This window comes from Mastigoproctus giganteus, chromosome 11, assembly GCF_048544385.1.
Source record: "Mastigoproctus giganteus isolate SK-2022 chromosome 11, ASM4854438v1, whole genome shotgun sequence".
Taxonomy (NCBI): Eukaryota; Metazoa; Arthropoda; class Arachnida; order Uropygi; family Thelyphonidae; genus Mastigoproctus; species Mastigoproctus giganteus.
In genome coordinates this window covers 156,580,843-156,605,187 of record NC_143585.1, presented here as the reverse complement: position 1 = coordinate 156,605,187, position 24,345 = coordinate 156,580,843, and the positions used below count along the sequence as shown (strand labels likewise).

General features: G+C 38.7%; 1 protein-coding gene across 3 annotated transcripts in view; it reads left to right on the top strand.

Annotated features, from left to right (window-relative positions):
* The window catches only part of LOC150078525 (mitochondrial 10-formyltetrahydrofolate dehydrogenase), a 910,691-nt gene that overhangs the window by 442,199 nt on the left and 444,147 nt on the right, over nucleotides 1-24,345 (top strand). The gene's annotated exons all lie outside the window — the stretch shown is intronic.

The following is a 24,345-nucleotide window of genomic DNA, read 5'->3' as shown; positions in this document are numbered from 1 at the left end:
CTGAGCTGGATATCAGCATTCTTCTCTTTCTTGGTGATTCCTTTCTACTCTCTCTCTCTCTCTCTCTCTCTCTCTCTCTCTCTCTCTCTCTCTCTCTCTCTCTCTCTCTCTCTCTCTCTCTCTCTGCAGGCATTGTGAACTAGTACACATTGAATAGATGATGTATTATCTGTTTTGCCACATTTTACATTAGTAATTTTTCTGAGCAGAAGTTGCATCAATTTTTCTTTAAAATTAGGAAAAGTTGAACAGAAACTCACAAAATGATAAAAATAAATTAAAGAGGAAATGCAATGTCATCTAAAGACCTTTTAGAAGTTCACAAAGTTTAAAAGAGAACTGCTTGTTCATCATCGACAAAGCTGATTCTTGCTGACTGCCTTTCATCTTTAAAAACAAGTGATTCAGTTGCTTGTGATCTGATTAGGACTGATTATCATTTAACTTTCCAAAGTTGCTAGTGAAATTGGCATTTTTTTATTGGACATATCAATTTTAACACAATATTTGGGAATTCTCTGTGTTTCTGCCAAGTGAATGTCTTGCTGATACTGGTAATAACAGAGAGGGGCAAGGTCTCACATGTCAGAATCTTCATCAACATGCTGCTGTTGCCCCATAATTTGTTTCTTCCATCAGTACTGGTAATGAATTGTGGGTGTGGGAATATCCTGGAGCCGAGTGGGTAAAGTGCCTGCCTGGCAAACCAAAGGTTGCGGGTTCGAATCCTGCCTTGGGCTTGGATCAAAGTACTGCAAAAACCTTGGGAGGTGCATTATGGCCACAGAAGCCGATGCGCTGACAACTACAAAAAAAAAAAGAATATCCTGGAAACAAAGACACAAACCTTGTTGGAAGACTCCATCTTTTCCAAGAACTAACTCTTTAATGTGAGCACCCATACATCATTAATAAAGACCTACCAGTGATGTTGCTGTTTCTACAGATTAGCATCACTGGATCCAATGCCCACAGTCTATACCAGGCTAACATTATAGGTATCTAGTGTGGTTGCCATAGCTTTAACCTCTGGAAACTTAGAAAGGGGAATCCTAGTGATTGAGGGAGGCTCCAGCTTCAGCACACAGATTTTGCTATGGTGGGCCTGGGTTGGCACACCCAGAATTAGTAGGCTAATGGGTTTGCCCTTGTGGGTCAAATGTGTGAATATCGTATCCCTACCCTCATTGTCTGAGGGACAGGATTCAGGATGGCGGCAGTGTGGTATGGTGCTTAGGTAGCTCTGGCGTCCCACTGCCGAGCACATTTATTTATTTACAGGTAGTGGGCATCCCTTTGGGCTCCATGGTTGGCATGGAATCCAGGCACTGAAAAAAAAATAAATAAAATAAAATTAATTCATGTATCCTGATAATCTAAATATTTGCCCAGTTTCCAGATGACGCAGTTTACAGAATTGAAGCCTTTTTGGTAAGGGTAACTCTTGGTAAGAGTACCCTTTTGTTTTCCTTATTAATCTAGTTGCCCTTCTCTGCATCTGTTCCAACATAACTTCCTTCCTTTTTCTGGACGGCCAACCCAGTCCATTATACAATGGGATAATTATCTCCTTACCTCTGCCAGCAAAATTATTATATATAATTATTGATGAAACCCATGAGATGTCATCGTAGCCTGCCTTTGTTCAGATCTTACCCCAATTTATTTTTTCATTCTTCACTATTTTCAGTGTTGTATCACACAGTTGGTATGTTATTCTGGGATTACTTTAACCATACAAAGCACCTTGCATTTGTCCATGTTAAACTTCAATTGCCACTTCTCAGTCCACCTGCTTAATTTTTCTAAATCTTTTTTCAGTAACATACCCTAATTACTGTCATTTATCTACTGCAACACCTTGATTGATGACACCACTCTGCCAACCTTTGTATCATCTGCAAACTTAGAAATTAAGTCTGATATGCCTTCCTGAGTATCACTAATAAGTATTGAAAATAACAATGAGCCCCAACACTGAACTCTTGGAAACTCCACTAATAACATTAGTCCAAGAGTAGTGCCCATTGATAAATGCTCTCTGTCTTCTCCCACCTGACCACTCCTTTATCCTTAGCAGTAACTTACCCCTAATGCCACACTACTCCAATTTGTAAATTAGTATTTTATGTGCAACAGTGTTCATAGCCTTTACTTAAATCTAAGTCATGATGTCAGAGTTGGTTTTTACACCCTGTTCCTTTGTTACTGCTTCATCAACGCATTCATTCATATTGGTCAGACAAGATTGTCCCTTATGAAATCCATGCTGACTACACTCCTCCTTTACTTCTTTAATCAACAACTCCATTATTCTCTCTAGAACAGAAGTCAAGCTTATAGGTCTGTAGTAGTTACTTCACTCTTTGATCCTCCTTTGTGAATTGGGATTGCATTCATGCATCTCTATTCTATAGGGCATTCTCTGAATCGAAGAATGCTCTCATAATCATGGCTAAAGGTTTTGCTTACCTCTTTTGTTGCTTCCCTTAATATAATTGGATAGATTAGAGTTAATATTACTGGTGGAAAATGCTGCAAGAAAGCAAAGTAATACTGCATCAGCCAATGCACACGCGCGCGCGCGCGCGCGCGCACACACACACACACACACACACACACACACACACACACACACACACACACACACACACACACACACACACACACACACACACACACATCACTTGTTGTTAGAAATCTTGTCCATATTTTCGTTATACAAATCCCTTCTAATTCAATCACAGTGAGCAGGGGTATTTGCCCTGCCAGTAAGGACCATTCTTTCTTAAACCACTAAGTTGCTTTAACTACCAAAAATATGGAATTTCACAAAACGCCTGTTATGGTGGCATTGCATGCTCTCAGTATGGTGCAAAGGACCATGAAATCAGATCATGAGCTGCTACAAAACCCACCTGTATCATACTCATGAGCATGCCACAGATAGAAGTAAGAAAAAGAAGTAACACGACTTAATGCAGAACTGGTCATATCAAGTGGCAAGAAATGTGGTGAAACCTATAAATAGCAATAAGCCTCTATATGCTCAGAAGGTTGTAAGACTCAAACTGAAATCATCATACCAACCAAAGAGCCAGTTATGTCTATTTTATTAAGCTAGTATTTTATTAAGCTATAAAGACAAGTCAGCTGCCACAACTTAGTGGTCAAATATTTCCCCTTTCCAAGTAATTTAAAATTGCTATATAGGCAGTTGCTATTTGCCTTTTGTAGGGGTTTCTCCTAACAAAATGTTCTGTATAATTTCCACATCTGTGACAGAAATCTCCCAGGGAGATCTCTGTGATCTCATTAAGTGCTCTTCTGTTCTTCTCATAGCGGATCTCAGTGGACATAATACCCTATAGGGTAGTGCAGACACTAATGTGTGGGACTGAACAATAGAGCTCATGTTCAAAATTAACGAATTCTCCCTTCTAAATGTAGGAAATAACACCTTTTTTTTTTTTTCACTTGCTTACTTGTACATTTCTGCCACTGGTATTTCTGTCTGCTCACCCTCCTTCCTACCTTTGTTTACATAGCATAGCAGATTGAAAGGCCCTGCGTACCAAGCATTTTCATGGTCAAGTGATTCTTGTGCATTTATACATTGTCTTTTTCAAAAGTGACTGAGTTTTCCTTTGTTTTCTCTCGCACTTATTAAAACTTTCTGTTAAGTAGCTCTACATTCTTAAAAAAAATAAGAAGAGATCCCAGAAGAAGGAGAGCACCTTTTTCTTTAATTTAGTACCTTACTAACTGTACTAACTTCTACATTTGGCTACAAAGCTGCACTGTTTTTTCTTCCTTCCCGTGGTGGGACCGGTAACCTGGGTGGTAAAGAGAAATCACAAGGGCCAAAAGAAGCCACCATGGATAAAAATAATTATCCAAACTCAGAGCCTTCGAGCTCAAGAGCAGAACCTTCTAACTTTGACCATGACTCAAGTCAACCTAAGAGACTACGAAGAGAAGCAGAATGTAATAGTAGTAGTGGCATGTGATGCAAGAAAGCAACTGTATGAGCTTATGCAGCATCAACCAAAAAAAAAATTTATTAAACAATTCCCTCTAAATGTTTGTCCAGTTCCTCCTTAAATTTATTTAACCTATCAACTTCTACAACGACAGATGGAAGTTTGTTCCAGCGATTAACCACCCGCTAACTAAAGGCAAATTTTTGCACATCTATTCTACATCTGTCTTTCCTCAATTTGAATTTATGCCCCCTTAGGTTTGTAGTGTGAACAAGTGGAAGAATCCCATTAGAATTCAGCATGCTCAACCCATTCAAGGCCTTATATGCCTCAATCTCTTAAACACCTCAATCAGATCACCGTGCAGGTGCCTAATCTCCAGCCGCTGCAGTTTGCAGAACATAAACCTCTCTTGGTAAGAGGATCCCTTCATTCCCCTCACCAATCTTGTTACCTTTCTCTGTACACGCTCAAGAAAATCTACATCCTTCCTAAAATGAGGCCTCCAGACATGTATGCAATACTCAGGGCGTGGCCTGACCATTACCTTATACAGAGGAACAATCACCTCCTTTTCCCTGCTATTAAAATTCCTGTATATCATTGACAAAACTCCATGACCTGCCCTGGTAGCCTGTCTAAATTGGTGCCTTCGCAGCCAGGTGGGCAGGAGCAGCAGTGCGTAACACATGCTTCTTGATTAGACCTCAATCTCTTAAACACCTCAATCAGATCTTCTCCTCCCAACTGCCCAGTTTCCACATGACGCAGTTTACAGAATTGAAGCCTTTTTGGTAAGGGTAACTCTTGGTAAGAGTACCCTTTTTGTTTTCCTTATTAATCTAGTTGCCCTTCTCTGCATCTGTTCCAACATAACTTCCTTCCTTTTTCTGGACCGGTATAATACGGCCAACCCAGTCCATTATACAATAGGATAATTATCGCATAGACTGGGGTTCGAGCCCGTGACCACCAAATACAGAGGATGCGGAAAGGTCAGGGAATGCATATCCCTGGAGCAATATGGCCTTAGTTGCTAATGCTCCTAAAAACCAAATAACAAATAACAAACCTGTCTGTATTGCTCAGAAAACTTTGTATCTGAATGCACAATTACTCCCAGGTCTTTTTCATTTTCTACCACCTGAAGTGTAGTACCACACACCTGGTACGTTTCTCTGGGGTTACTTCTACCTATATGCAGTACTTTGCATTTGTCAAGGTTAAACTTCAGTTGCCACTTCTCAGCTCATCTGCCCAAAATTATCTAGATCCTGTTGCAGTAGCACACTGCCATTACTGTCATTAACAACCCTGCCAACCTTTGTATCATCTGCAAACTTCGACAGTAAGCCTGATGTACCTTCATCAATATCATTGATGAAGGTACATCAGGCTTACTGTCGATTTGTATCATCTGCCAACATCTTTGGTACATCTTTGTATCACCTGCCAACCTTTGTATCATCTGCAAACTTCGACAGTAAGCCTGATGTACCTTCATCAATATCATTGATGAAGGTACAAAACAAGAGTGGACCCAACACCGAACCCTGTGGGACTCCACTAATAACATTAGTCCACAAAGAGCAGCACCCATTGATTACCACCCTCTGTCTTCTCCCACTTAACCATCCTTTTATCCATTGTAGCAACTTACCCTTAATACCATTCTGCTCCAATTTGTACAATAGTCTTCCATGCGCAACAGTGTCAAAAGCTTTCCTGAAATCCAAATATATGATATCAAAATTATTTTTTGCATCCAGTTCCTTTGTAACCACATCATAATATCCTATCAAATTTGTCAGACAAGACTTTCAATTAACAAACACATGCTGTGTCTGAATTATTGCTGCAGTCTTGTCTAGATGATCCTGCAATGCATCTTTAACCAGTGACTCCATTATTTTAACTGGAACAGAAGTTAAAAAGAACATTTGGTGGGTTGGCAATATCAGTTACTCCCCACAAAACATTAAATTCATCAAAAGGTGTTATCAGAGAGTGGGATCTAATTACAGTCTCCGAAGTACTCCAAGAACTGAGCAGTCAGAAAATAATAAATGTGAAACGGATCATGACGAAAAAGGATGGAATTGTTACTCCAACTAGATCCATTATTCTGACATTTAGCACTCCAGACTTACCATCCTCAATTAAAGGTGGTTATTTGAACTGTTGGATTCGACCTTACATTCTGAATCCTCTGTGGTGCTTTAAACGTCAGAAATACTGTCATTCCCAGCAGGCTTGTCAAGGGGAAGCAATATGTCCCCCTCTGTGGATCTAAAGAGCACACTCAGACAGATTGCTCAGTGAAAACCCCTGTTTGTCCAAACTGCAAAGGAAGCCATCCAGCCTTTTCCAAAACTTGTGCACTATGCATAACAGGAAAGAAAATACAAAATAAAAAATAAAGTGACGTTTCCTGAGGCACGTAGACAAGTTATGTTGACCATGCCTAGTAGTCATTCCTATGCAGCTCACACTCGAAACTTTGTTTCTACTGTAGCTCAAACAGATGTATCAGTTCTGCCTAACACCTCTCTAGCGAATTGGCTTAAATCTACACTTTCAACCTCTAAAGAAATAATCCTCCAAAAAAAACTAGTCTAGCCACAAATACTCCAATCAGCATTCCTACTCAGTTACCATTGGTCCCAGTTGAAAAAGAACAATTGAAATCTGACTCAGTCTCTAAAAAAATGACATCATCTACCAACAGTATGGATGTAGATGAGCTGCTAGGTAACAAGGAACCCATTCTAGAACTCCATGCAGATGACACCATGAATATTGGATGCCCCCATTCCCAAAAAAAGACCGGAAAAAATGTCCCACGAAAAAAAAAAAAAAACAGTCAGATGAATCATCCTCAGCTAAATCTAAACAATGCATAACATCATACAATGAAATTGCAGAGGACTAAGCAGTCATTCTGATGACTTAAGGGATTTACTAGCCCAATTCAATCCCAAAGGTGTATGTCTAGAGAAAACATTTTGTCACCCCAAGTTTCACCAAAATTCTCAAATTATGTGATATACAGATGAGATAAGAGTTCAAAGTCTCCTGCTCGTGGCAAAGTAGCTATTCTTGTTAACTCTGATATTCCATCTAGGCTGATCCAATTGAGAACCAATCTAGAAGCTGTGGCAGCACGTATTGTAGTTGGTATTTCAGTTACCATTGTTACCATCTATATTTCACCATCTCTATCACTTCTGAATTCTGAACTTGACAACCTGATTTCAAAACTCCCAACCCCAATTTTTGTTCTTTTAGTGATTTTAATGAACACCATTCACTGTGGGAGTCTGCAACAATGGATAGAAGAGGCAAAATTATGGAGGAATTCATGAATAATAATGATCTTAATTTATTAAATTCTGGATCGCTTATCTACATCCACCTACCAACAGGATCTGCTTCTGCAATAGACTTGACAATTTGTTCGCGATCCATCTTTCCAATCATGGCATATTCGGTATTAACTGATCCCTTTAACAGTGACCACTTTCCAATTATTTGTTCACTACAAACAGGAGTAACTCCCAATCCTGTTCAGTGGTCCAGTTGGCAGTTTAAAAAGGCAAACTGGGGTGGCTATTCTGCCCAAATACTCTTAGATAGATTTTATGTTCAAAGACAATATATTGATGAAGTAAATACTAAACCAATCAGATTCTGACTGCAGCTAATGCTTCTATTCCAAAATCCATGCTTTATCGCAAACACAGAAATCACTGTTGGAATACAGATTATTTAATTGCCAAACGGGAAAAAAACCGTGCTTGGAATAATTTCCGCAAGTATCCCACCACTAGTAACCTAATTGCTTATAAAAGACTCAAAGCAAAAGCTAGACAAGTTAGGCAGAAAGCAAAACAAGATTTGTGGATTGCTTTTGCCTCAACCATCACCAAAGACACGGATACATGAATCATCTGCTAAATGGAAAATTCTTTCGAGTGCCCTCTCCAATACTTCATTGGAAAGGGAAAGACCTGTTCTACAGCTGAAAAAGTTGCCAATGCACTAGCAGAATCATTTGCTAAAATCTCTGCTTCTGCCTCCTATGCGTCCACCTTCCAGAATATCAAAGCAAGTGCAGAACGGTATAAAATCAACTTCTTAGTAAATTAATAAGAGGAGTTTACCTCAATATAGTACGTGGAACACTTCCGTACGGAAGTGTTCCACGTACTATATTGAGGTAAACTCCTCTTATTAATTTACTAATATTATTATCAACGTAGAACATATTGAGTATTACAGCTCTGATTCATACTATCTAATTAATTTCCAAACTCTTATTGACTATTCCACTCACTTCCTGTCTCTCCAGTAGTATACAATCGATACACACAATTATGGGAGATTTTTTGAATGGCTTGGTACAAAATTACATTAAATCTACACTAAGGTACTCGGCCCAAAGTTACCATATTTCTTTCCTAAAATATTGCCTTCAAAACAACATCGTTCCGAAGTTTGCCAGGGTGAATTTAAATCAAAAAATTTCAGGCATAAAACAACTATCACTGGCGACATCACGTAATATTGTTAAGCTTGCCTTAAAATCTCGATATTCGGATAAACAAAAATACCTTTCCCAGGTTAGGAAGCTTCGCGATAAATTAAAAAATTATCTACATCCGAACGATTGGTCTGTATTGAAGACCTCCATAGATTTGCGACGGGAAGCACAAGCCTCAGAGATAAAAAACAGACACGTTAATAAGTTGCAAACATTATCGAATAGTTCAAGACACGTTCATGCGAATTCTAACACATTGTCGCGAGCTTGCGACCAAGTTCACACGAGTTGGGTGACATCCCCCCCACAGACACATAACGCACTACCACAGAATATGTCGGCTAGTTCACGAACACCCCCTCACCCAGTATCCAACGAACCGACATATCAACAGGTTACAAATCTTTCCTCGTGTACACTATCGCAGGACCAGATTTCACTTTTATCCAAAGGATTAAATTATAATTTACCACCTCGAAAGCTGCCAAAAAAACAATGCGTAATTGATATTGAATTTGGACTTCGTAGTGTTCCACAAAAAGATGTATTTATTCAACAAGTTAACCAAGTAGTGAATAACATAAAAGAAACGCGACTTCCTAAATTGAATACACATGACAGTTCAGCTTTACGAGAACTTCGAGAAAATAAGGACATTATTATACAGAGGGCAGATAAAGGAGACACAGTGGTAATACTAGATAAACATGATTATATTAATAAGTTAGATTCAGTTGTGTCTGATACCTCCACTTATCGTGAAGTGGACCCGACACTGTTTACCAATTTGGTAAATCAATACAATAAAACGTTAACCACATATCGTAAAAACGACTACATTACTATGGTTCAGTTGAAGGAATTGAAGTCCAGAACATACAATATTCCTGCACTTTTTGGTCAGGTAAAATTACACAAGCCTGGATTTCCGATTCGACCTATTGTTTCCTACAGGAACTCGGCATTTTCAGCCTTAGCCACATATGTATATAACATTATAAAACCTTTTAGACAGGTTATACAATTTGGGATTAAGAATTATGATACATTATTTAATAATCTTAAAGACTGTAGACTCGGCGACAATGACAATTTATTCTCATTAGATGTTACATCATTATATACGAATGTAAACGTTGAATACACATTAGATATTATTTGGGATATGTTAAATAAAAACTCGACACCGACTAATTATACGAAGCTGCCTATTAAGGAAATTTTTCACTTAATTAAACTATTAGTTGAGGCTAACTACATCACCTTTCGAGACAAGGTGTACAAACAAATTTTTGGATTACCAATGGGTTTGAGCCTGAGTGGCTTAATGTCAGAGATCTATCTCTCAACGATTGAGCAGATACATTTGACACCTTTTCGTCCCCGTATCACATACTATGGGAGGTATTTAGACGATGTTCTAGTTATTACCGATAGTAGTACTATCCAAGACATTTTATATTCGTTTAATAATATTCATTCTAGACTCAAATTTACATTGGAAAGGGAAGATACGGATACTAAATCATTAAACTTTCTAAATTTCACGCTTACCCGGGACTCGAACAAAATACAATTTAGCATCTATCGAAAACCCACAAACACCGGTATGCTTCTACATTATAATAGCTACCACCCGTTCACCTACAAAAGATCGATTATCTTTAATCAATTTCTAAATGCCTATAAATATTCAACGACGGATTCTGCTTTGGACTCAGAAATACATATATTAACTAGCAGATTCTTGAACAGGGGTTATCCCATTAACACAATAAATCGAATTAGGGTACAAGCTAAGGATAGGATACAAAATACTGCACCAATCAACAATAGTAATATCAAAAAATACTTTATTTCTGTCCCATACGTTGAACAGTGGCACAAACAGCTTAACAGATTCTTTAAAGATACCGAATTTAAAATTATAGCTAGGCCTATACGGAAATTACACACTATACTGAACAATCGCTCGGTTCTTTCCGCGTTCGCAACACAAATTAATGATCTAGTATACAACATTTCTTGCGGTGATTGCGACTCGTCTTATCAGGGTTCGATGCGGTTTTCTCTTAATATTCGTGTAAATCAACACGAAGCCTCAGTTCGTGCTTCTCGTTCAGCAGCGTCAGAATTAGCCTTTCATGCCATTAACGAAAAACATACTTTTTTATTTAACGAGGCCAAAATACTTAACGTTCAACGTAATTATACGCGACTATTAATTGCAGAAACCATTGAAATTAAATTACACGAGAATTCTGTTAATGTTCGGCGGCCATATTTGATCTCCGATGCGTGGACCTTTACGCGCATGCGCGAAGACACATAATCACTATTTAAGTTGCAGGTTTTGCCTGATTCGGTGATTTTCATTCCTGTGATCACGACAGTCGGTCGAAAAGCATTGTCAGCTTCAGGAAGGAAGATCGTTTTGAATATCTTCGTTATTCTTTTAATTGCGTTAATTTGAATTTTAATTGTTTTGAATTGATTTTGAATTGTGTTAAATTGATTATTTAATTATTTATATTTTACTTTAATTATTTATATTTTACTTTAATGGACCGGTAAGTTGTCGATTTTTTCGTTTTTTCCGTTTTAATTTCTGGAGGGTATCATACGGAAGTGTTCCACGTACTATATTGAGGTAAACTCCTCTTATTAATTTACTAATATTATTATCAACGTAGAACATATTGAGTATTACAGCTCTGATTCATACTATCTATATACAATCAACTTCTTTACGCACTGCTCATTCCCATACAACATTAATAGAACTTCAGAATCATTAAACAGATTTTCCAATAATGCAACAGGTCCAGATGGTGTTCATTATGTTATACTAAAGAATTTACTTGAAGAAGACTTGAGATCCCTATTAATTTTTTATAATGAGATCTTTTTTGAAAATGCCTTTCCTTCTTCCTGACGCCAGTCATTAATTATTGCCTTACCAAAACCAGGAAAAGATCCTTTCTGTGTTGAAAATTACAGGCCAATATCTCTTACGAACTGCATGGGAAAAATTTTTGAGAGGATGGTTCATACTAGACTCACTTACATCCTGGAGTCAGAGAATCTCCTTCCAGAACAACAGTATGGTTTTCGGAAGAATAGATCAACTCTAGATGTGCTCATTAAAGCCAAACCTCATATCCGTAATGTCTTTGTCATAAAATAACAGCTGTTCATGGAAAATTTAGATCTTGAAAAGGCATTTGATACTACATGGCGTCATGGTATTATTAGGAACCTTTACCATCTGGGGCTTTGGGGCCATTTGCCAGAAATAATTCAATTTCCTGCAATTGCGTTCTTTTCAGGTCTGATATAAAAACATACTCTCTACATCTCACATTCAGGAAGAGGGAGTTCCACAGGATCAATACTTAGTCCAACACTGTTTTCAATCCAAGTTAGCAACATGACACCAGATATCCAAAAAAACTGTTAAAACTTATATGTATGTAGATGATCTTATTATTTCATGTCAATCTCAAAGTATGAATACCATCGAATGGCAGCTACAACTTGCCATAACCAAAATAGAATCCTCGACCTCACGGAACAGTTACACACTCTGAGAAGAGAAATGCACTGTCACTCACCTTTGCTAGAAGCGAGCTCTCCATCCTGAACCTGAACTACAAAAAAACAATACTCAAATCCCGCTTGTTAATACCGATTTCTTAGACTAATATTAGACAGCAAACTAAATTTCCAAGCCCACATCACTTATTTGAGAACTTCTTGTATGAAGATTTGAATATACTTCGATCTGTCTCATTGATGTCATGGGGAGCTGATCGATATACTTTATAAAAGCTCTTTATAAAAGCTTAATCCATTCATGGCTAGATTATGGTTGTCCAGTGTATGACTCTGCCCAGAACACCACTTTAAAATGGCTAAATGTGATCCATCACAGTGCTATGAGGACTGCACTAGGAGCTTTCTGGAGTTCTGATCCAAAGTCTTTATATTGAAGTGCATGACCCCCCCCCATTACACCTGTGTAATAAAACACTACTGCTTCACTATGCTGCTAAGATCCAGAGTCTGCCATCGACCAAGTTGGGAGTATCTTTATAATACGCGGTGGGAAACCTTCTATGAGAGCAAGCTAAGTGAAAATAGACCTGCCTTGCTCAGGATCAAAAAGCTTGTTCGCAGTTGGAATGTCAAATTAAATGAAATTTTTCAAAACACAACTCCACCTGTTCCACCTTGGAGATATGTCTGTCTCTCAAGATATACACTTCTTCCAGTGGGGGAAAAATATTATACCTCCTTACAATATCAGACAGTTATATTCAGCTCATGCTACTATGAACAGCCATGCCTGTAAAATTTATACAGATGGTTCCAAAACTGATAGTATGGTAGGTGCTGCGGCAGTTTTTCCTTTATGTACAATTTCATTCACACTACCGCTAGCTTGCAGCGCCTTCACAGCTGAATTGTGTGCAATTAATTTAGCGCTTAATAAGATTATTGAGCTTTCCATCTCATCTGCCATAATTTACACAGACGACTCCCTAAGTGCTGTCTCTGCCCTAAGGAAGAATTTCACTTCTTCTCATCCTACATTGAAACAGATTCATTCCCAGCTATTTTCTTGCAGTATGTACAATCAGTTTTTGCTGGATCCCTGACCATTCAAGCATTCCAGGAAATGAAAGTGCTGACTTTGCTGCTAAACATCTTCAACCCGCTCTCTCATAACATTTTCAGGTTCCTTACTCTGACTATAAGTCTGTCATATGCAAAGCATGCTATGATAAATGGTCACAGAATTAGAAAAGTGACACCAACAAGAAACTTTACCAGATAAAAGAAGATCCAAAGCTGTGGCTCTCTGGCTTCCGATGAAACAGACGAGAGGAAGTGGTACTGACAAGACTCAGAATTTGACACACTCATCATAATCATCTCTTTCTATTATTGGGAGAAAACCCACCACAGTGCTCATCCTGTCAGATGCAACTTATGGTCTGTCATTTTCTGGTTGACTGTCCCTTACATTCAACCATCTGGTCAAACACTTTTCAGTCACTCTCCACATTGACTATATCACCTGATTTATCTAATTTCTTAGGAAATGAAGCAAATATTGAAGAAATTTTATTATATCTAAAACATATTGGCTTGTACAGAAGCATATAATATAACCGATATGCTTTGTGTGAATTAATGATGAACAGACACAATTTGGCCTTAGTAGCCCTTGTGTCGTTAAACCGAATAATAACAACAACAACAGCAGGTTGAAAACAGTACCTGTGAGAGAGATCAGTTCACTGTGATAACTATCTTTGATGAGAGAAAATCTTGTAAATCAAGTCTGGCCTAACAAGTCAAACAGGAGGCTGTCAATGATGCAGTGACATACATTACAGAAGGCTCTTTTTTGTACAGCAGTTGCAATTCCTAAAACATTAATGGTACTTGGTGCTCAACAAAAGCCCAGAGCGAGGTTTGGGGGATGTTCTGATGATGTCCCACCACAGAAAATTTAATATCCTTTAAACATGCATGTGCCAAAACAGGTTAGATCTAACATCATAGACAAAAGGAATGGTGGATCCATTTTATCTCAACCACAACACAGGCTGCCAGCTCACAAATAGTTTGGGGTAAGATCTACAAAAAGAAAGAAAAACATCTACCGTGCCCTTCAAGTAATCCTACAGTACAGTGGATGTGCAATTTCAGATCCAACTATAGTTGTGAATACTCTCGAAGAAACAAAAATCTCTGCAAGAACATCATTCACCCCAGAGTTTCTCGCCCAAAAAAATGAGAAACTGCTTTAAACCTTATCCAGCATCAGCTGGGGGGCATTCCATTTCACCTATCCATCCCCTCCAATAGTTTGCTGCTTGGTTCTTCTGTGAATTTATTCCAACTTCCCACTTTCACAAAAGAAGGTAGATTGTTCCAACAATCAACCACCTGTTGACTTAAATCAAACTTCTGCACAACTATTCTGAAATTGTCCTTCCTCAATTTGAATTTATGCCTACTCATGTGCATAGTCTGAGCAAGAGGAACAATCCATCAACACTTAGTTTTCTGAAGCCATTCCAAAGTCGTAAACACCTCAGTCAGATCATCTCGCAGGTGCTTAGTCTCCAGAAACTGCAATTTGCAGAAAATTTAATCTAGGGGTGCACTTACCAAGCCTTCCTTGGTAAGTGCACCCCTTTCTTCCTCTCAACGATCTCGTGGTACTGCTCTGTACATGTTCCAGCAGCTCTACATTCTTTCTAAAATGAGACGTAAGACCTGTATGCAGTGCTCAAGAGGTGGCCTGACCATTGCCTTATACAATGGCATAATCACTTCCTTATCCTTGCTAACAGAACTCCTGTACATCATTGACAAAATCCCATTAGCTGCTGAAGCAGCCTGTGTGCACTGCTCAGAGCACTTCAAATCAGACTGCACCATTACTCCCAGATCCTTTTCATTTTCTACTACCCTGAGTATAGTACCACATATTTGGATAAGTTCTGGAATTATTATTACCCATATACAGATCACAAGTGCCTCTTCTTTTGTTTAAGCTGGTTTCCTCAAAGGAAGAGGCACTCATGATCGAATTGCAAACATCCATTGGATCATGGAAAAAGTCCATGGATTTCAGAATGATGTATACATGTGCTTCATTGACTATTCCAAAACTTTTGTGTTGAACATAAAAAATTGTGGAATTCTTTGATAGAATTGGGGGGTGCCAGCACACTTGGTTGAGCTAATAAGATCATTGAACAACAACCAAGAAGCAACTGTCAGAACAACATTTGGAGATACAGACTGTTTTGAAATCAGAAAAGGTGTGTGACGTGGCTGTATCTTATCCTCATTTGTATTTAATTTGTATACTGAGGTTATGAAGAAATTGTACTTGGATGAGTCAAAAATTGGAGTGAAAATTGGTTGCAGAAACATCAATAATTTAATTTCGATTTTCTGCAAGCAGAGATGATACAACTCTGCTTGCAGAAAATGAGGAAGATCTAACACAAATGATTTTAATGGTTAAAGATGAGAGTGAAAAAAGCAGGACTGCAGCTTAACATCAAGAAAACAAAAATTATGACAACAGCTGGGGCTGGAGAAGTTAAAATTAACAATGAAGAGGTTGAATCTGTTCGGGAACTCATCTCTCTTGGATCTAAGATTGACCGAGTGAATCTGGCCCTGAAATTAAAAGAATTTTGCTTGGTTACAGTGCTTATCTTGGTTACAGATAAGCATGAAAAAGATCTGGAAAGTCAAAGATGTCAGCCTTACAATGAAGATCAGAATGATTAATGCTATAGTGTTTCCCATAACAACTTATGGGTGTGAAAGCTGGACAATTTAAAAATCAGACAGAAGAAATATTGATATTTTTGAGTTCTGGTGCTGGAGAAAGCTGCTTCGGATACCACGGACAGCGAAACTTACGAACATAGAGATTTTGGATTGCATCAAACCAGAAACATCATTGGAAAGCAAGATCACCAAGCTACAGTTGACCTATTTTTGTCACGTAATGTGATCCAAATTCATTGGAAAAATCAATAATGCTAGGAAAGGTCAGTAGAATAAGGAGATGAGGTTGGCAAAGCACATTCTGGCTTGACACTATCAAGAGCGACAATGGCATGTGCATGAAGAACTTGAAAGAAGCTGTTGAAGACCGGACAGCATGGAGGCAGCTCACCCATAAAGTCTCCGAAAGTCGGCTGTGACTTAACGGATGAAAACAACAACATCATATGCATTACCTTGCATTTGTCAATGTTAAACTTCACTTGCCATTTCCCAGCCAATCTATCTAATTTTTCTAGATGTTGTTGCAGCAGCAAACTGGCATTACTGTATTTGACCACTCTGCCAACCTTTGTATCATCTGCAAACATTAAGCCCGTTATACTTCTTCAATATCATTAGTAAATACAAAAAAACAACGAGCTCAACACCAAACCCTGTGGAACTCCACCAATAACATTAGTCCATTAAGAGCAGTGTCCATTGATAACCATTCTCTTTTTCCTCCCACTTGACTATCCATTTATTCTTAGCAATAACATTCCCTTACTCCTTCACTGCTCCAATTTGTACAGCAGTCTTTTTTTTTTTCTTTTCTGTAACAGTATCATAAGCTTTCTTGAAATCCAAGTATATGATATCAAAATTATTTTTTTCATCCATTTCCTTTCTCACTGCTTCATGATATCCGATAAAATTAATAAGAGCAGATCTCTAATTTAAAAACCCATGTTTGATGGAAGTATAACTGCTCTCTTGTCTAGGTGGTCTTGCCTTACATGTTTAATCAATGACTCCATTATTTTTCCTGGTACAGAAGTTCTTACACATCTGTAATTACTCATCATCTTACACATCTGTCATTACTCATGTCACCGTTCGATCTTCTTTGAAATGAGGGATACATTCGCACATCTCCAGTCCATAGCGAACTCCCCTGAATCTGAAGGTGCTCTTATAATTATGGCTAAGGTTTGCTTCCCTCATTTTCTATCTCCCTTAATATAATTGGATAGATCCCAGTTGCCTTTTTTACATTTAACTTTAACAATTTCTCTTCTATTTTTCTCTTATTTATCACAGAATCATTCAGCTAACTGTTAGAGTTTAATAAACTTCTGGCTTCCCCCTACCTAAAGAATTCCTCATGTGTGACTTTAGATGAAAAATGTCTATTCACCCTTCAGCAATGTGAGCAGGATCATTAACAGTTAAACCATCAACATAGAGTTGACCAACGTGATTAACCACTTCTTTCTACTGTTAATATAAGTAATGAAGTCCTTTGCTGCTCTTTTTGGCATTCTTTGATTTTCTGTAATCTGCTTCAATTTACTTTTTGTAAATTGGCTTGCCTATCCTCCTTTGTGACTTAATTGCAGACTAGTTTGTATCAACTGTAAGTTTCTGTATCAGCTGATAATTTATATGCATCCAATGCATTTTTATTCTCTGCCACAAGCCTCATCAGTTCATCTGACATCCATTTAGGGAACAGAGACAAAAATTAGACTTCAACCCTTCAGAAATAATCCAAAGGCATAATAAGAAGTAAACAAAAGAGGTATATACAAATTCACTGGAATTGCTGTGGTTCGATGCCAACATCAGAAATGTCCATGACCTCATATCTGAGTATGTACCATTATCTTTAAGTCTAAAGGAGACATTAAAAAAAACCAACCGACATCCGAAGTGTGCACAAATTTACTGTCTTTAGAAGACAGAATCCAGCAAAATACTACTCATGAGTGGCACCTGATTGATGAGGATTGCAGTTGCAATTCTCATCAATCAGGTGCCACTCAACAGGCCCTATAGGCATGGGCTGTTACCCTCTAGATTGCTGTAGGGATTTACATCATGATATGTTCTTTATATATGCTGCCCAATTATGGCAAACACTATAACAATCTCAACAATCTTGCAACACAATTACCAACACTTTACTGTATTTTAGGAGATTTCAACAGCCATTACATTTTGTGGGGAAAATATTATAGGTTAACTGATTTAAAAATTCCTAGTTGACAATAATCTCATTCTCTTCATTGATAGGTATCCCACATGTGTACATATTCCAGGCACCACACTGCAATAGATCTATCAGTATGGCCTCTAATACTCTTTCTGATACTTAAGTGGAAATTAGTGAAATACATGAAATTAGTACTTTCCAAAATACTAATTAAAGTGTTAGATGAAATTCTCTCATCCTGACAGAAACTCAAAACGGAAACTGGAGAAAGTTGATTAGGCATAATATCAAACGTTAGGGAATTAGATTTGGAATCTGCCCAAGAATTCTCAACTAGGGAGGTAGTCACACATGTCAGAGAGAAAATACTGCATGCTGCTTGTTCCCTAGAATGTGTACGAAAATTGTCAATTTTCACCAAAAATCAACTGGAACAATGATTGCCTTGCAGCAAAAAAAAGAAGAGAGCAAGGCCTGGTGATTTCCATTGCAACCCAATCCAACCATAGCAAACCTTCTCCAGTACAAATGAACTCACACAAAAGCAAGGTATGTTAGGTATTACGGTCAAAAAAGTCTCCTTGATGCATTTCACTTCAACACTAAAGCACATGATGCCATCCCAAAAAATATGGAAAGCAATCAGCAAAATGAGTGGAAGATATGACGATAACTCTTTGTTAATTATAGCCTGGAAGGGACAGAATATTGCAGAAATGCAGAAAATTTTGAATGTGCTTAGCAAAATCTTTTTACAGGTCTCATCAGTAATATCTTAGTTCCCAATTTTTAAGAATCACAAAACAGTGAGAGCAAAGCTGAAGTTATACTTCTCGAAATGTGATGAACAGTATCTTCAACCATTCCCAATGCACGAGTTACATCAACCACTATCAGAACATAGAAACAGTGCTCTGGGACTGGATAACATCCACTACATGATGCTCAAGCAACTGAGTGCGACATCACCACAGTCACTCCTAATACTATACAATAAAATCTATTCAGAATATTCTTTTCCAAAACAGTGGTACCATACTATCATTCCTGCATTCCTCCTGTGTATCTGGAAAATTATTACATCATCCATATAGTGCACAGTGAGATGAAAAAGATCAGTGCTAGACATATTGGTTAATTAGAAGACTCCATCAGAAATGCTTTCCTTTGATCAGAACCAGGCCACAATCTGTTTTAAATCAGTAAAACGTATGGTATTGCCTGTAGGTACAGGATTCTTTGAGAATTGCATTGCCATAGACTGCATGTACAGGTACTGATATTCATACAAAACTGCCTGCAACAGTTCACATTTCAAGTAGACGTTAAATTTGCAACGCCCAAAGTATTTTTGCAGGAAGAGGGAAGTCTTGCAGGGATCAGTATTTAGCTCCCCCTTAGTGTGAAATAAATAGTTGCAATAAACACATTGGCAGAATGGCTTCCAAACACAGTGGACGATACACTTTTTGTTGTTGACCTCAGCATTTCATGTCACTACCAAAGTCTGAGCACTATAGAGAGGCAGCTTCATGGGGGTCAGTCAACAAAGCAAATAGACACAAATTAATGGCTTCAGACTTTCTGCACAAAAAACGTTAATTTTTGTCAGCAATGTAAACTTCGTGCCAACCCAGAATTAATGTTAGAGGGACAAATGTCAAATGTGTTGGTGTCGTGGACCCCATGGTTCCCCCCATTTGCCACTTAAGTGCATCTGTGATGAGGCTTTTGCCATGTTTGGTCATATGTGTGTATGTAGGATGTGTAGGAGTAGTGAAGTATTCTGTTGGTGTGTTTGTTGTATGACCGGTGTCTGGATCTTAGCAGGCATGGAGCATCCAACACCTGGTCAGGTGCTCCCTGCCTCCTGTCCTTTGCCACGTGGAGGTGTGCCAGGTTGTACACATCTCATACTGGGTCATCCAGAGACTGGCTCTGGGCGGGTCCTGTGAAGGAAAAGAGAGAGAATAGTGGGAGAAGTATGGGTGTAGGAGAGTGAAGGGTAAGAGTAAAGATGGGGGCATAAGTAGGAGGCTCCCCTATGGAAAAATGAAGTTAGCAGGAGAAGAATGGAAGATTGGACAGTGAATTGGAAGATTTGCTGACCCTCAGTGACCTCTCAGGGTCAGCAAAAATCCCATCCTGGCAGCAAGCTGCCAAGGTCAGCAGTGGTTCCCCCAAAGGGGGGTCAGCAATGGACTTCTCAACCTGGTACAGAGGTAAAGTGGTGTTGTCACAATCATGCCTCAAGATGAGGCCATCATTGATCCCACCCTGCGTAGCCGGGTCATCTAGTCATATTGGTTGGGTAGTCAAGTCTGGGATGTTTTCTAATTCAAGCTTGTTTTTCCATCTTTTAGTTTCCTGTCTGCGGAAGATTGTCTGGTTTAGAATAGATTCTTAGACGAGGTTGTTCTTTCCATCTTTTAATTTTTTGTCTGGTTTGGGATAGATTATCAGTTTTGGTAAGTCAAGTCCGGTGTTGTCACTTAATTTTATTTTATTTTATTTTACTTTATTTTATCTTATTCGGTGTATCCTAGGTGTTTTGTTGTAATATTATTGCAGTTCGCCTCTTAAATGCTCGAGCTGCAAAGTTGCAGAATACCTTATAGTTTTCCCTGTTCTGTACTAGTTCTTTTTCCATTCCTGGCTACTGGACCTACAAGTTTCTATTCCTGGCTACTGGATAATAACTGGACCTACAAGCAGGGGTCCTGCTTGTAGGTCCAGTTGGTATCTGTATATGCCGGGTAGTGAAATAGCACATTTCCATGATTCTGGCTGTTGGCAGTAGTGGCAATTTGGGGCTACTATTCTCAATTTGTGTAGCTTCTTATTTAAGCTTCCTTGCCCAGTCAGCAGAAAGGTGGCCTGGAGACTGGATGAAAACCATGCAGAATATGATTTGGGATATTCTTGTACTCTGGGGAAAAAGCCTCTTGTAGTCTGGGAGACCACCCTAATGGGGTAGTCTCTCAGCTGGTCTGCCATTGTTCTGTATGTCTGTGCGTAATTTTCTGAAGTTCCTGTTTTAAAGGTTCCGTGGTGTCTAAATTAATGCCTGATATTGTAGTTGGAAGGGCTCTCTTCTATCTGTATTTTAGAAAGTGATAGATGAGCTCCAAATGAATAGAAAGTTTTCCTTTTAGAACCTGCAGAGCTGGGGTAGATACTGTCCTACAAGCTCTTGATGTTACTAGCAGTATGGCTCTTTGTGCCTGGTTAAACTGTTTGATGACGGTATACTTGTCAGCACCCCCCCCATGCCCCAGCAGCAGCATAGGTCATTATGGGTAGAAAGACTGCATTTTAGTATAGATTCAGGGTCTAGGTTGTAAACCCCATTTCTTCTTTGCTGTTTTGACAATTAGTCCTTTTTAATTTTCTCTTTGAGATGTCTGACATGGTGAGCAAAGGAGAGTTTGTCATCTATAATAACACCAAGGTATTTGCAGTTCGTTGCTGATTTTATTATTATTTTTTTGTTATATTTTATGAGGGGAAGTATATTTCTGTCTAGTGAGCTGTTTAATAGTATCTGAATTGTTTTCTTGGTTGATACTCTTAGTTTGTGGTTTTGTGTCCAGATAGAAAGGTCTTGTAGTACCTGATTTGTCTGCATTTCCAAGTTGCACCTAGAGTTTCCTTTAATTAGTATTGCAAATCATCAGCATATGTGATGAATTTAACATCAGTATCTGCACCTGGCTAGTCAGCTGTCAAAAACCAGATTGACTTTGCAGATTACTTTCCTGTATTTTGTTTGTACTCTCTCTCTCTCTCTCTCTCTCTCTCTCTCTCTCCCCCTCCTCAAAGTAGCTGCTTATCATTTTATAGAGAGGTTCGGACTCCTGGGATCTCTCCAGGACACTCTGTCACCATAAGGTGTCAAACGCCCCTTTGAAATCCATAAAGAGGCCGTGGAGGTATTTGCTTTCCATTGTGGATCTTGTGTTAGTGACCTCAGCAATTGCATCCTCCGCACTCCTTCCCTTTGTGAATCCATACTTGTTCTGAATCCCCAGACCTTTATCCTAGTAGCTTTGTTGTTCTTCATGACTTTCTCCATTACCTTGTCCATGACTGGCAGAAGGGCAATGGGTTGGTATGTGCTTGGTTCTTGCAATGGCCTGGTCTAGTCTGGTTTTTGAGCAAGATTTTTAAGGTTCACCTCTTACCATTTCCTGGTGAAAACACCTTCCTTTAGGCATGCATTATATCCCATCCTGATTGTTTTTTTATGGTCGATCATCCCAATTTTTATGGTTGAGTGGGTTTCCCCAGGATGGAATTTGCCTGTCACCAGCCTATGGACAAGCCCCCAAAGATCTGTATGTATTGCCATTTTCTTGAATTAGTTTCTCTCAAGAAGTTTTTTTCTGGGAGTATATTTCCTTACGGTAGTTCTTCCCGAGTCTTGTATCTGCTGTATAGTGCTTCATTATCTTCCTTGGGTCTATTGTTCCTTTTTGCCCTTTGGAGGTCATTTCTGGACGATCTGACCTGCGTTCTTATTCTAGTAGGGTTTGCTGTCCACCATGGGATGTGATTTTTCTTCTGTTTTCTCTTTCTCATGGCTACATCACTTGCTTCAGTGATTATCTTCTGTATGGCTTGAACTTATTCTTCAGCTGTCTTTGATTTCAAAGTTCTGAGGAGGCTGTCTGTAAGGGATTTTCTCAAGGTTTGTTCAAATATGTGCCAGTTTGCATGCTTGACATCATACCTTGCTGTTTCTATCTCTTGAGATTGGTTTCTGTCTGTTCAGATTGGAGGAAATATATTTCATTATTATTGTATTGTGGTCACTGGTTGTATAAGAACTGTGGACTTGACAGTTTATTATGTTTCTTGCTATTCCTTAAGTTGAGAGGGTTACATCTATGTAAGATTGATCTATTATGGTACAGTAAGTGGGAATGGAGCTTGATTTTTTTTTTTTTTTTAGGACTTAAATTATTTGCTAGGATCAGATCCTCCAGGAGATGGCCCTTTTCATCTGTATGGGGACTGTTCCACAGGATGGAGCAGTCATTAGCATCAATTCTTATTATGAGGTTTTGGCCGTTGAGCATTTCCAGGGCTTTATCTAGGTAAGCAAGATGTGGCTCAATGGGTTGATTGTGTTTGCTGCACTGGAATTATGTAGAGATGACCTGCAGCTACCCAAAAGGACCCTCCAGTGATGTGCCGGCTGCATGAGTGTTACAAAAGCCGCTACCCTGGTTATTACTATGTCTGGGCCTGTAACCACTATGGAGGCCCAGCAACGGGCCACTGAATTGCCCTCTTGGAATTATGTAATTGGCTCAACTTGTACAAGTTTAGCACTTCTATTATACCCTTATATGAATAGGGTTCCTGAATCAGTAATATCTGGATATGCTGATCTTTGGCTAGTTTTGAGATTTGGTTCATAATTGTTAGGGATATTTGTGTGTTGATTTGCATTATTTTGATAAATTCTCTGTTAACCCAGTTATTGTTAGTTGTATTATTCATAACTGAGTTTATTCTTCAGTTGATCATCTAATATCTTGATGATCGACATCTAATTTTGACATTTGGGGCTTCTATAAGAATGATGGTGCTCCCTTTTTCTCATTTTACAATTGGGGCATTTGGGTTGTTCCTTCTTGTTGGAGCAGTCTACAAATATGTGGTCCATGCTGGCAGAGTGGACACAGGTGCTTACTCTTACCTACAGGCCTTGGCAGTGCACTTGTAGCCAAGGCACTTGTAGCACCTTGACACAACCACAAAATCCTTAATGCTCTGGGCTGTCCAGCCAATGTAGGCTCTGTTATTTTGGTCCTGAAAGGCCATTCTTATGCCTCCAACCAATTTGTGGTATTTTTAGCTTTAGACTTAGAGGAAAGCTTACCTTGATCAGGTTGTTTATTCCTCCTGTGTGTAGCCCGAGTCTCTGAGGTTCTTGAGATAGAGATTCTCAAATAGTTCCTCCTTTGTCACTTCATTGGGTATGTCATTCAGTATCATAGTTGGCCCAATTTTCTTGGGCTGCTCAGTTTTTAGACCCTGCTCTTCAAATTCCTTGCAGTCTTGTAACTTCTGTATATCTTGTGGGAAGGGGGGGACTGTTTCAATTAAAATTCCTTTTATTTTTCTGAAATTTTTGATTTTTATTTCCTTCAGTTGTGATTTGAATTTAGTTATGACCGCATCTTTTACCTCTTCACTAGTTTTCGCTTTGCTTTCTTCTGTTGCTTTTATTAGTATGACAGGATTGCTTTTAATTTTAGTCTTTTGCTGTGGTTGTGGTATAG